General features: G+C 31.9%; 1 protein-coding gene across 5 annotated transcripts in view; it reads right to left on the minus strand.

The window, feature by feature from the left end:
• nemy (cytochrome b561 family member no extended memory) overlaps positions 1 to 11,167 on the minus strand; it is a 286,552-nt gene that overhangs the window by 86,653 nt on the left and 188,732 nt on the right. The gene's annotated exons all lie outside the window — the stretch shown is intronic.

Here is an 11,167-nt window from a genome sequence, read left to right on the forward strand (position 1 = left end):
TGTGAAAATTTTTTGAATAATCATAGCAATCGAGATACAAATAATCCTATAAATGTTTGTCTTTTCGATACTGTTTTAAGTAAGTTAACTGACAGAGCAGCAGACCTTATTGCATCAAGAACAGAACTTGATTCTTGGGCAAAAATTAAAGATTCTCTTATAGTAACATTTTCTGATCAGAGATCAATTGATTGTTTAATACAAGATATAATTTCAATGAAACCAGAAAGAAACGAAAATGCACAAAATTTTGGTTTAAGAATCCAGGATGCTATAATAGAAGCATTCTTTGTTCAAAAATAAATATGTCTAATGACCAGTTAAATGTAAAAATATTAAAAATTCAACAATATGAAGATCTTTGTCTTAAAACTTTTATAAATGGCCTTAATTATCACATGCAGTTAGTAGTCAGATTAAAGAATCCTGATTCAATAGAACAAGCAATGGCTTTCGCTAAAGAAGAAGAAAATTTTATTACTTTTAAAAATCGAAATAATAATACGAGACCCTCAAATTTTAGTAATTCTCGATCCTATAATAATTCCAATAGAAATTCAAATAATAATTCACAACACTCTTCATTTCTAAATAGAAATAATTTTTCTCGAAATCAGAATTTTTCGAATTATAATAATTTTCAAAATCGACATTCTTCCCAAAGTTCTAGTCAATTCAGAAATAATAATTTTTTCAGAAATCCAAATAATAATTTTCAAAATCGTCCAAGTTTTTCGAACAATGGTTTTAATAATAATAATGGTAACCAATTTCAAAGACAATTTCCAAATATACCTAGATATCAGCCATCTATTCCTACCCAAAATCAAAGCAGAAATTCAATGCGACCTGAGCCAATGGATACAAGTTCCAATAACTTTAGTTTACGAAGTAATTTTAGAAATGATAGACGTTCTCCAAATAATTTATTTCATCATAAAATAACGAGTTATAATGACATAAAAGAACGACATAATAATAATTTAAGATACAATGATAGAATTTATAATACTTATGATGTAAGATATAATAAAAATAAAAAAAGAAGATATAACGATAATAGAAGAATATATAATAATTATGATAGAAGATATAATGGGAATAAAAGAAGAATGTATAGAAGAACAAATATATCAAATTAATCCACCTTTGTATAAGGAAGAAAAAAGAATAAAAAGAGGACTTCTAAATCCTCTAGGAACAATAATAAAATGTATTACAGGAAATATGGACCAAGAAGACGCACAAAGAATAGAAAACGAAATAAAACAATTAAAAGATAATCAAAGTAACTTAAAAGTAAATTCCCTAAGACAAATATCTTTATTGCAAGATTCTATAAATACTTTTAATAATGCTATAAATAATATTTCACATAATCAATTGATTTTGAAATCAAAAATTGAAGCTATAGAGAATAAATTAGCTTTATTTGAAAAAAGTACGTATACACATATTCAGTCATTTATAGTGATAAATCAAATTACTTTACTTTATCAAACAATTTATGATATTTTTGAAAAAGTAGAAACTGCAATCTCATTTGCCAAAATAAATACCTTGCACAATTCTATAGTAAATCCAATTGAACTTTTAAATGAAATAAAGAAAGCAAAATCTCAGATAAAGTCAAAATTAATGCCTTTTGATACTACACTAGGAAAAATAATTCAGTACGAGAAAATAATAAATATTAAGAGCTATTCAGTAAATTCTATAATTACATTTATATTAGAGATTCCATTAGTTGAATCGGAAATATATGATTATTACCAACTATTCCCTATTCCTATTCCTATGAATAACTCAAATGATCTTATTCATTTACCTTACAAACCTTTCCTTGCACTTAATGAATTTAGCTATATCTACATGGAAGATATATGCACAGAAATAGACTCAGAAGAGTACATATGTAAAGGAAGTAATAGACTAACGATAACCGAAGAAGCCCCTTGTGCAGTCCAATTAATAAATTTCAAGAAAAAGGCATTGTCATGTGAATATTTCGAAGTAAAGATAAAGAAGATAGAATCTACAAGAATCAGAGACGGAAAATGGATAGTTACAGTTCCAGAAGAAGAATTAGCAATGATCGAGTGCCCAAACTCAAAAGAAAATTTACCAATACATGGAAGCTACGTTTTAGAATCAGTTCCTGAATGTACCGTGAAAATCAAGAATGAAGTCTTCCAAACAGAAAAAATTAGTAAAAGTCACTTTGCTCATATAAATCTTCCAAAAGTTATTCCTTCTATTAATATTTTTCAAAATGATAGTTCAAATTTTTCACCAATAAATCTTAATACAATTAACCTTAGAAAGACTAAAGATATTTTAGAAAAGTTAGAAACACAAAAATATAATTTAAAAAATAATAATTCAATTTATTTTAAACAAACAAGTTTTTGGACAATCTGTATATATATAATAATTTTCATTTTAATTTTATATTATTTACCTAAATATTGTAAAACTGTGCGTCAAAGAAAACAAGAAGAAACAAGAAAAGAAGAAACCCAAGGATTTATTGTGTAAAGAAGCACACCCCAAGGATATGCTTCTTTCTAAGGGAGGAGGAGTTACGTCCCTGGATTATCCAATATGTGACGACATATAGAAAGACTATATATACCAGTGTTTAATTAAATTAAGAGCTTTTTGTTTTGTAGTTGTTACCATACCTGTACGTTCTCAATAAATAAATTTTGTTACGAAAATAAATTTTTTAAAAAACCGTTTTCGGCTTTGACTTTCGTAACTCCAATGCTTCCTACCAATAATTCTTTTAAATCTAAAATTTTCCGTAAACTTTAGGGACATACGTTAGTCTTGCCGTTGTATTCTCTATTCTGAATGAAAATTATTTGTTTCATCTATTTTTATTCTTCACAGAGTATTAAAATAAAATTAAAAAAGCAAACAATAAAATAAAACACGTTAAATTAAAATTCTCAGCGTTAAACTGTGCTCTTGACCTTTTCTTGTAGAGGAATGTGTTGGCACGACTCTTCATTTATTTTCAAGGAAATGTAAAAATGCAACAACATTGTCTATGATGCGTAACGACTTAATAGATAACTTCTTAAAATAACATACATACTTATTTGTTACCGAATTGTTTTGAAATGTTTGTGTTGCAATTTATTTGATATTTACTTTTTCAAAAATTCTTTAAAATTGAAACGTAGTTTACAAGGTCGGATGAAATCATTACTGAAATATTAAAAGAGAGCAATTTATTTAATTTTATATCATCGTTGAAATCTAGAACTTTAGTAGCAGCATGGTGTTATAAGAGAATAAGTAGTTCTTAAAAAGCAACTTCTTCTTTTATTCAGCGACTCCTGAGGAGGTGGTTTGTAATTAACATGGTTATTTGCACTTTCGATCGATAATTCGACCGGTCTTTAAGAACCATTTCCGTTTCGCAGTCAAGAAATTTTTCTACGTGATGCATTATTAGCTGTAGGAACTCATATCTTTTCTGTAAATACGTGGCCAAGAAACTTAAGTTTTCTCTTTTTTATAGTAAATATAATTTCAGGTTCCATAAAGGTCATTCCAGCACTGCCTGATTTGTGACTCTATCCGCTCAGGCTGAGAATACGTCTGTAGACCCACAATTCAAAGGCCTCCATATTTTTAAGGAAGTCCTTATTTAGTGTCTAGCTTTTTCCACGATAAAGCAGTATGGAAAACATATAAAACTTACCTCTTTAATTCTTAGAGTCATTTAAAGAAACGGTGCTGTCAACAGTTCTTTCATTTTGACAAATGCAGCTGTACGTGTTCAATATATAAACGAATTTCTTCTGAATATTAATCTGAATCAAAGTCTCTTTGATAATAGTTCCAAAGTTCCAATAGTACTTGTACCGCCAAACCCGTTCAATGCCTTGTACCTTGAAAACTAATTGTCTACAATTGCTGTTGATTTTTTTTGCAAATAAGACCTTTAATACATACAAATCAAACTCATTAGACACGTAAGTCAGTAGACACAGTAATCATCACAGTTGCTATCACGGAACTTCTTTAGAATAGTGACAAACGTACAGATAAGCAGTCTTCTCCTCTCCTCCAGGTATCCACCCTCAATGTTTCTTTAGCGTCGGTTCCCACTTCGTCTATCTACCTTTACCGGCTGACGTTCCACCTAGCATTCAACTAGGCGTTTTGTTACTATTATATACCATTGTATATACAATCAGTTTATAACGTTCTTCGCCGTTTTCTGATTTCTAGTTTCCACTGGTCTCGGTCATTCAAAGGGTACTCCTCCATTCCTCTCGCTTTTATATCCTTTTCGACTCTTTCTCTCTAACTTAATCTCGGTCTGTCTGCTTTTCTTTCATCTTCCCTGCGGTGCCAAATTTAATTCTTTTTTGGGAATCTGCTGTTATCTATTCTTTGTAAGTGAAAGTACGTACCATCTTGGTTGGTTTGATTCTGATGTCCTTTGTTATTCTATGTTTAACGGTAATGATTTCTTGAATTTTCTTGTTTCTTACTCTGTCTAATCTTGATTTATCCGCTGCTCTGTTGCTTCCAGAGTCTTTATGGCTTTTTCCCTCAGTGACCACATTTCACATCTATAAGTAACAATGCTTTTGACAATGTGTATGCCCAGACAATGCTTTTGAAATGTGTATACTTAGATATTTCTACAATTACAGTGATTTATTTGTTAGTGTTGCTCTTCCAAAATTAGATTTTGTCGTTCCCCTCCTATACACATGTATTCTGTTTTTTGTGATTTGCTTCTAAGCTCCATTTCTAGATTTCATATTCTAGATCTTCTTAGTCCTGGGCCTAGACTATTTGGTCATCTGCAAAGTATAGTGTGTACAATGTAGTGTCGTTTAGAGGGATTCCCATACCACTACATTTCCTTTTCCACGTCTTCAGCGCTTACTCCAAGTAGATCTTAAACAATGTCGGGAACAGACAGCATCCTTGTTTGAGTCATTTGTCTACCACAAACTCTTTTTGATATCTCTTGGCCTCTCTTTATTTTGCTCGTGTTGTTTTTAGAGAATTCTTGCACGGCCTTGTTTAAAGTTACGTTAATGTTTGTTTTTCCTAAAGCTTTCCATAGTTTTTATTGTGATACACTGCTTTTCCAAGATCTACGTATAGGAGGTGTATTGCTTGGTTTCGTGCCTTGGTTTTTTCCTATAAATTAATATCTTTAGATGATATTTTAAGTCTTTCCTTTTCGAAAAGATTTATTTACTTTCCAGCTTTTGGTACTTGTGATACCTCCCAGATAAGTATTAATTCTGGAGCAGTTTTTCTTTCAACACTTGATGTTCGTTTTGATTATTGCCCTTCGTACCTATCTTTGAGCTTTTACTTTGATTCGTTTTTACTTTTAGAAATGTGTTTTATTTATCACGTTTGATTTTTATTTTCTCTTCGATTTCTTCATTCCACCAATAGGGCTTTCTTTGTGCTGTTTTTTCATACCTACCCAACGCTTGTTTTTCTGTACTTTTTAAACTACAAAAAGAAAATCGAGCAAAACTACCTAATCGATATGAAGAACATTTAGCATGTAAAACAAACCACAAAAAGCAAAACAAATACACACGAACAGTCTTTTTGACTTTGTGGTTATTCGTATTTATTTGTATTAAATATGTTTTGTAATTTTGTAATTTATGCAAATGACTTTGTAATTTAGAGTGATTACTTATGATTTTATCAGTCGTTTATGCAAATAAATATATTACGATTATTAAATTAAATGTCTAAAAAATCAAGACAGTTCTCCAAATGACTAAAAAGAAAATTTTTTTGTCAAAAAAATTCTCCAGGAGTTTCGACGAAAAATATAGCTTGTTTTAATATATGCTAATAATTTCTACACAAGTCGTTTCACTACGTTTAGGAAATGTATTTCTTACTAGAATCTATACATCTTCGATAAAACTGTAACTCCAAATTTAAAGGTGAGGTTGGTCAGCGCTGGCTTGACCGCGCTTGGAACCACCATCAGTAGGTCACGTCAACTAAAGTAGTTCTCGGGCTAGCGGTACCACTAAGTATACTGAACTGAGCCATTAGAGGCTCGTCGAGCATTGTTAATGAGTTAATATACTGCATCCTTTTTTACCGTAACCGGAATCTTTTTTTAACGACCAAACTAGTTTTTAAACTTGTTTAAATTGTCCACATTTTGTTGATCTCGAGAGATTTGTTGCGTAGAGAGTTTTTGCTGAAGGCACTTATTTAATACGCGGGAAACTATTGGTTTTTATGATGCTGGGAAGACTATTATCCTATTATTCATAACTACAAAGAAGTGTATCAAATAATTTAAATGAGTTGTATTTTAAGAACGATATCCGAAGTGGAAATCGAAACGTCACATAAACTTATTTTAAAGTAAAATTGTGGCTTATTCAGAAAAAAAAATATAGATTGCATGAAAAGGAAATAGCTTCAGAGCTTTAAATAGCTGCACTTTAAATGATAACTACGTTAGTTCTGTATTAACCGACCGAATCGTTCGGGTAGCTCGCATAATACCGTTTCATTATTGAATTATTTGATGAACAAAAGTAAAAATTAAGATACATAATAATATACAAAATTTAGAAAACAAAGTTTGCGGTCAGCTTCCACAGTTTACACACATGTGCCATAGTTTTTTATCTTTACCGAAATCACCACAAATGACGCATAATTCCTCAACATCAGTCTCACCTCCCCTTCCTTCAACAAAATCTTTAAACTCTTCCTCATCATCACATAAAACGTTTTGTCCTCCCTCAGACTTAGAAGATAATCTCATCAGACCTCAGATCAGACTCCTTTACAATTTGTTTTTTTATATGATTTTTATTTTTTTTGTTTGTAATACCTTTTGCACTAGTCTCAGTCCGTTTTTCTAGTTTAATCTTTTTGGCAGCTCGTTTTTTTTTCACTTTCTTCTAACACGGATTTCATAGGTGTTGAGGTAAGTACTTTTGATTGCTTCTTTGTCCTTTTACCTTTTTCTCTTCCCTTTTGGGATGCTCTTCTTTTCAGGTGCTGGAGATATTGCACTGCAAGGTATTGTGCGTTCAGGTATTTTATTTTTATTGGAAATCACAAAAGTTTGTCGTTTGACGTGCTGAATTTCTGCCTGACTTGAATATGTGGTTCTTAACGTCTATGGAAGTGGATTATTAACTTTATCTAGTTCTGGGTTTTCAGAAAATAGTGAATTTTGGATTCCGGAAGTTGATGGACGTGCATCTTCAACGGATTTAATTGATCCTGTATTTGTAGGTACCAAAGACTTAATACAATTTATATGAATATCTATTAAACTGGGTGCACCTGTATTTTTAACGGTCTTTACTTTGATCCACCACGAACGGCCTTTATGGCACGTTTCCTTTGTCTGGGGGACCAAGAACACTTCTTTTATACCCCATCTGTAAATAAACTAAATTTACGGAGAACCAAGGTTACCAAAGAATATGGAATGATTTAATGCATCTCAGACCTACTTTTATACTTAATAAAAATTAAAACTAATAATTCAGAAATTTTAGAACCAATTTTGACACTATTCTTTGAACCTATAATTTGGATACGACCATACAGATGGTAAAATTACTTTGAAACACCTACTATTTAAAAAATAAGAACTACATATACATTCACAATTAACTACTTTTAATGTGATATCGAAAATGTTTTTGCCGCAATGGCAAAAATACACGTCGACCTCCCGCAACAATATTTAAAGGTTGCCATAACAGCTAACTCATCAAACACTACGCATGTAACAAGGACTGGTAACTTTATGTCTTTATTCCTGTAAAACTTATTTAGACGGAATAAGCCGCCGTACGGCAATACCCTTCGTTCCCCTATTACCTACCTTCTATTAATTACAACCTTTGTCTACAAATTATTTTCAGTTTCTATTTAATTTAACCATTAGAAAAAGTTATGCGAATGATAAGTTATGCGAAAGATAAGAGTGATGATGAGAGTGAGAGTCCAACGAAATATAGACTAACAAAGGGATGTCCTAGTCTAGGTAACTCCTTTTGTCTGGAGGAGATGACAGAAACAATTCACCAAATGTAAGATAATAAAGAGAAAAAAGAGTTTTAGACCTATCACTGAAGTTGTAGAGACTAAAATTATTCCAAATTAAGCACGGTTCAGATCCGGAAAGTTCTGCTACACCCAAATACATTTAAGATGGTTTTAAACGGAAAGAAATAACATGAGTAGCGTTCATAAACCTAACTAATGTCTATGTCGCAGTTAACCATCAACGCCTGCTAATAAAGCTCTACGAAACTACAAAGGATTTCCTATTCACAAGTTTGCTGGAATTCGTTATTCAGAACAAACGTTTCTCCAGTCCACTCCAGTCCAAAAACAGTCGATGGCGGGACCAAAAAAATGGAAAGTGAAAGGGAGGATTTCCCACAGGAAAGTGACCTCGCGCCGATTCTATACAACTTATACACCAACGATCAAACCATAAACCAACAAACCTTTAAGAAAGTTGAAGAAAAACTGATAAATGATCTAAAAGACAGTACTATACTATGATGAAAATCTAACCTAACCTAACCTGATTTCAACAATTGATACATACATTGGAAATATAGGATTTAAGTTATTGGAAATAAGTAAGTATCCAGTTAGTCACCACTACAGCTAAGAACATATCTACTATGTTTAAACCATGCTTCAAGAGTCAGTACCAACACAGATAACACAATGTAGCTCTTCATCTATTTGATTCGAATTCATTTACACAGAATTTATTCAGAGAAATAATAAAACGATCTACTTTTAATTACAGCCAGTGAAGTTTTTCTTTATTATCTAACCTAGACTTTGTATCTATAGCATATTATGAATCTGATCACTTATTGGTACTAAAAAAATATAAGTGCCGGATCTCGAGAAACAAAGATTAAAAAGAACAAACAACAGAAAAGCTAGACAACGAAATCTGGGGCAACTAAAAAAATTTAAGAGACGAAAATAACTCAAACACTCATATGCACAGATAACCAAGACAGTGAAGAACGTTGGAAAATATTAAAAACAAAAGTATTCAAAGTAGTAACAAAGATTATAGGCCAAAAAAAGAACAAGAAGAGATGAGAATGGTACAATAAAGAATGTTACTGGGCAATCCGAGAAAAAAAAACGAAAAGACATCCGGAAAGGAGAACTATAGAAAGAAGAACACTGAGGAGAACCACATTATCCTGAGATGGAAAATTAGGTGGTCTTAACACTTGATACAGACAGTAAATTGAAAACTTCTTCACCCTAATACTAAAAAAATTTCGACGTCTTAATGCAATGTCAAGTAAACTCACCTACCCTAGGAGCTTGTTGCGTAACAGCAATATTTATTATTTTTATTTAATTTTGTATCATATCATCATATCACACTGTATATTAGTTTTAGATTTATAAAATTCTTTTGTACCATCTACGGCGCCGATAGCTTGTTCCCCAAAGAAAAAAACCAGCGTCCTATGACTGGTGCGTGAAACAAAGGCATCAGGACAAGGTATAAGGCCAAACACCTGCATCTTCGCTCGGAGCTAATGGATGACTCCAGGATGAAAATATTACTTACCCCAGGGCAAGCAAAATTAAGAACAGTCAGTAAATTTTAATGCACTTATCCTATAAGAAATTGTAATACCAGGGGATCTTAAATTAAAGAAACATATTTTCCAGGTTCCTTTAATTTTAGGTAGGTTTCAATTACCATTATAAGATTTAAGGTTCTTGATTTTCTAACTTTGAATAAGTGGATGACTCTGTACGTTACTGGGTTTCGCAAAATTACGCTGAAATAACCTTTCAAAAAACAAATTCTATATCCGCCAGAATAAAGTTTTAAAATGACTAGCAGGTCATAGAGTTTCCAGTGTAGTTTTGTTGTGACCAGTTCGGACCTGATCTGACAATTTAAGCCATTCTGTTATGCATAATACTACTCAGAAATGAAATGTATTGAAGTCCACGAATACTAAAATCACACTTATTTGGACTGTATTATTTACCATCTTTTTTCTAGCTTTACACATTATTGTACTTAGTATACCAAATTGTTAAAAAGATATACCACTGTGTTAATATAATATTATATCCCCCCGCTAATAAATCTCATATGTGTGTTTCCTTTCTTTAAACAAAAGAGAAAACATTTTTTGGCGTTTGGAGAGAATAATTCGCTGGGATAAAAAAACCAAACTACAAACTTTTCTAATGTTCTTCAAAGTTTATTAATTTGGTTGAAGTAGTCATAAATTCAAATTTATGAAGTCACGAAATACGCTGTTCCGGTATAATTGCTGTTCAAACTTATTTGTTATGAACTCGGAAAAGTGACAGATGAGATGTAAACGTGGTTAGAAAACAAAACGTGAGACACGTTTTTGCACGTGCTGGAGTACCTGTATCTGTAGTTTCTCGATTTAGAATACAATTTTATTATGCAGTAGGTATAGTTCAAGAGGTTTGTTTTGTTTTGTTTATTCAAACTTTTAGCATCTACAAGTTAAAGTCGCAAAAAAGAGGTGAAGAGAGGGAGAGGTGAAGAGGAGATTGATTAATAGATCAATTAAAAATAAACAACATGAAACACGAAGAAATAACAAGACTTACTTAATTTTAAAATTTTGACACTGAACAATATTGAGCAATTGAAAGCAAAAGGGTTATGCAAGATCGAGAAAATATTTTAAAGACGTTCAATTTTGTATCCAAGGAGTTGCAGAAGAGAGATCCGATTGGCTGCGAGTAAAATCTGGTACGACACGAGGAACAGGATAGAGCTGGCAGTGAAAAAAGGAGAACAATTTGATAGTCTGAGGAAGAAGGTTCGTTTTCGTGAAGTTTTGGAAAAACCGGTAAAGTTTCGCTTAATTCCATGAGTTTTGGTGAGAAAAAGGTGATCTGAGCTAAAATGCCATGTGACAATATTTGTAATGCGAGTTAATCACCGTTTGTTGTAAGCTGTATCTTATGACAAGGGATTTGATGCCAGCATCTAAGGGCTAAGTAAGTCGATATGGTTTTTAAGTGGAAAATAAGCAGCCGAGTTTGAAGAATCACATATTGTTATCATTCAGGATAACCTGAAGCCCAGTTTTGGTATGTGATTTGATTTCTC

The sequence above is a fragment of the Diabrotica undecimpunctata genome, chromosome 5, assembly GCF_040954645.1.
Source record: "Diabrotica undecimpunctata isolate CICGRU chromosome 5, icDiaUnde3, whole genome shotgun sequence".
In the NCBI taxonomy this organism is placed as follows: Eukaryota; Metazoa; Arthropoda; class Insecta; order Coleoptera; family Chrysomelidae; genus Diabrotica; species Diabrotica undecimpunctata.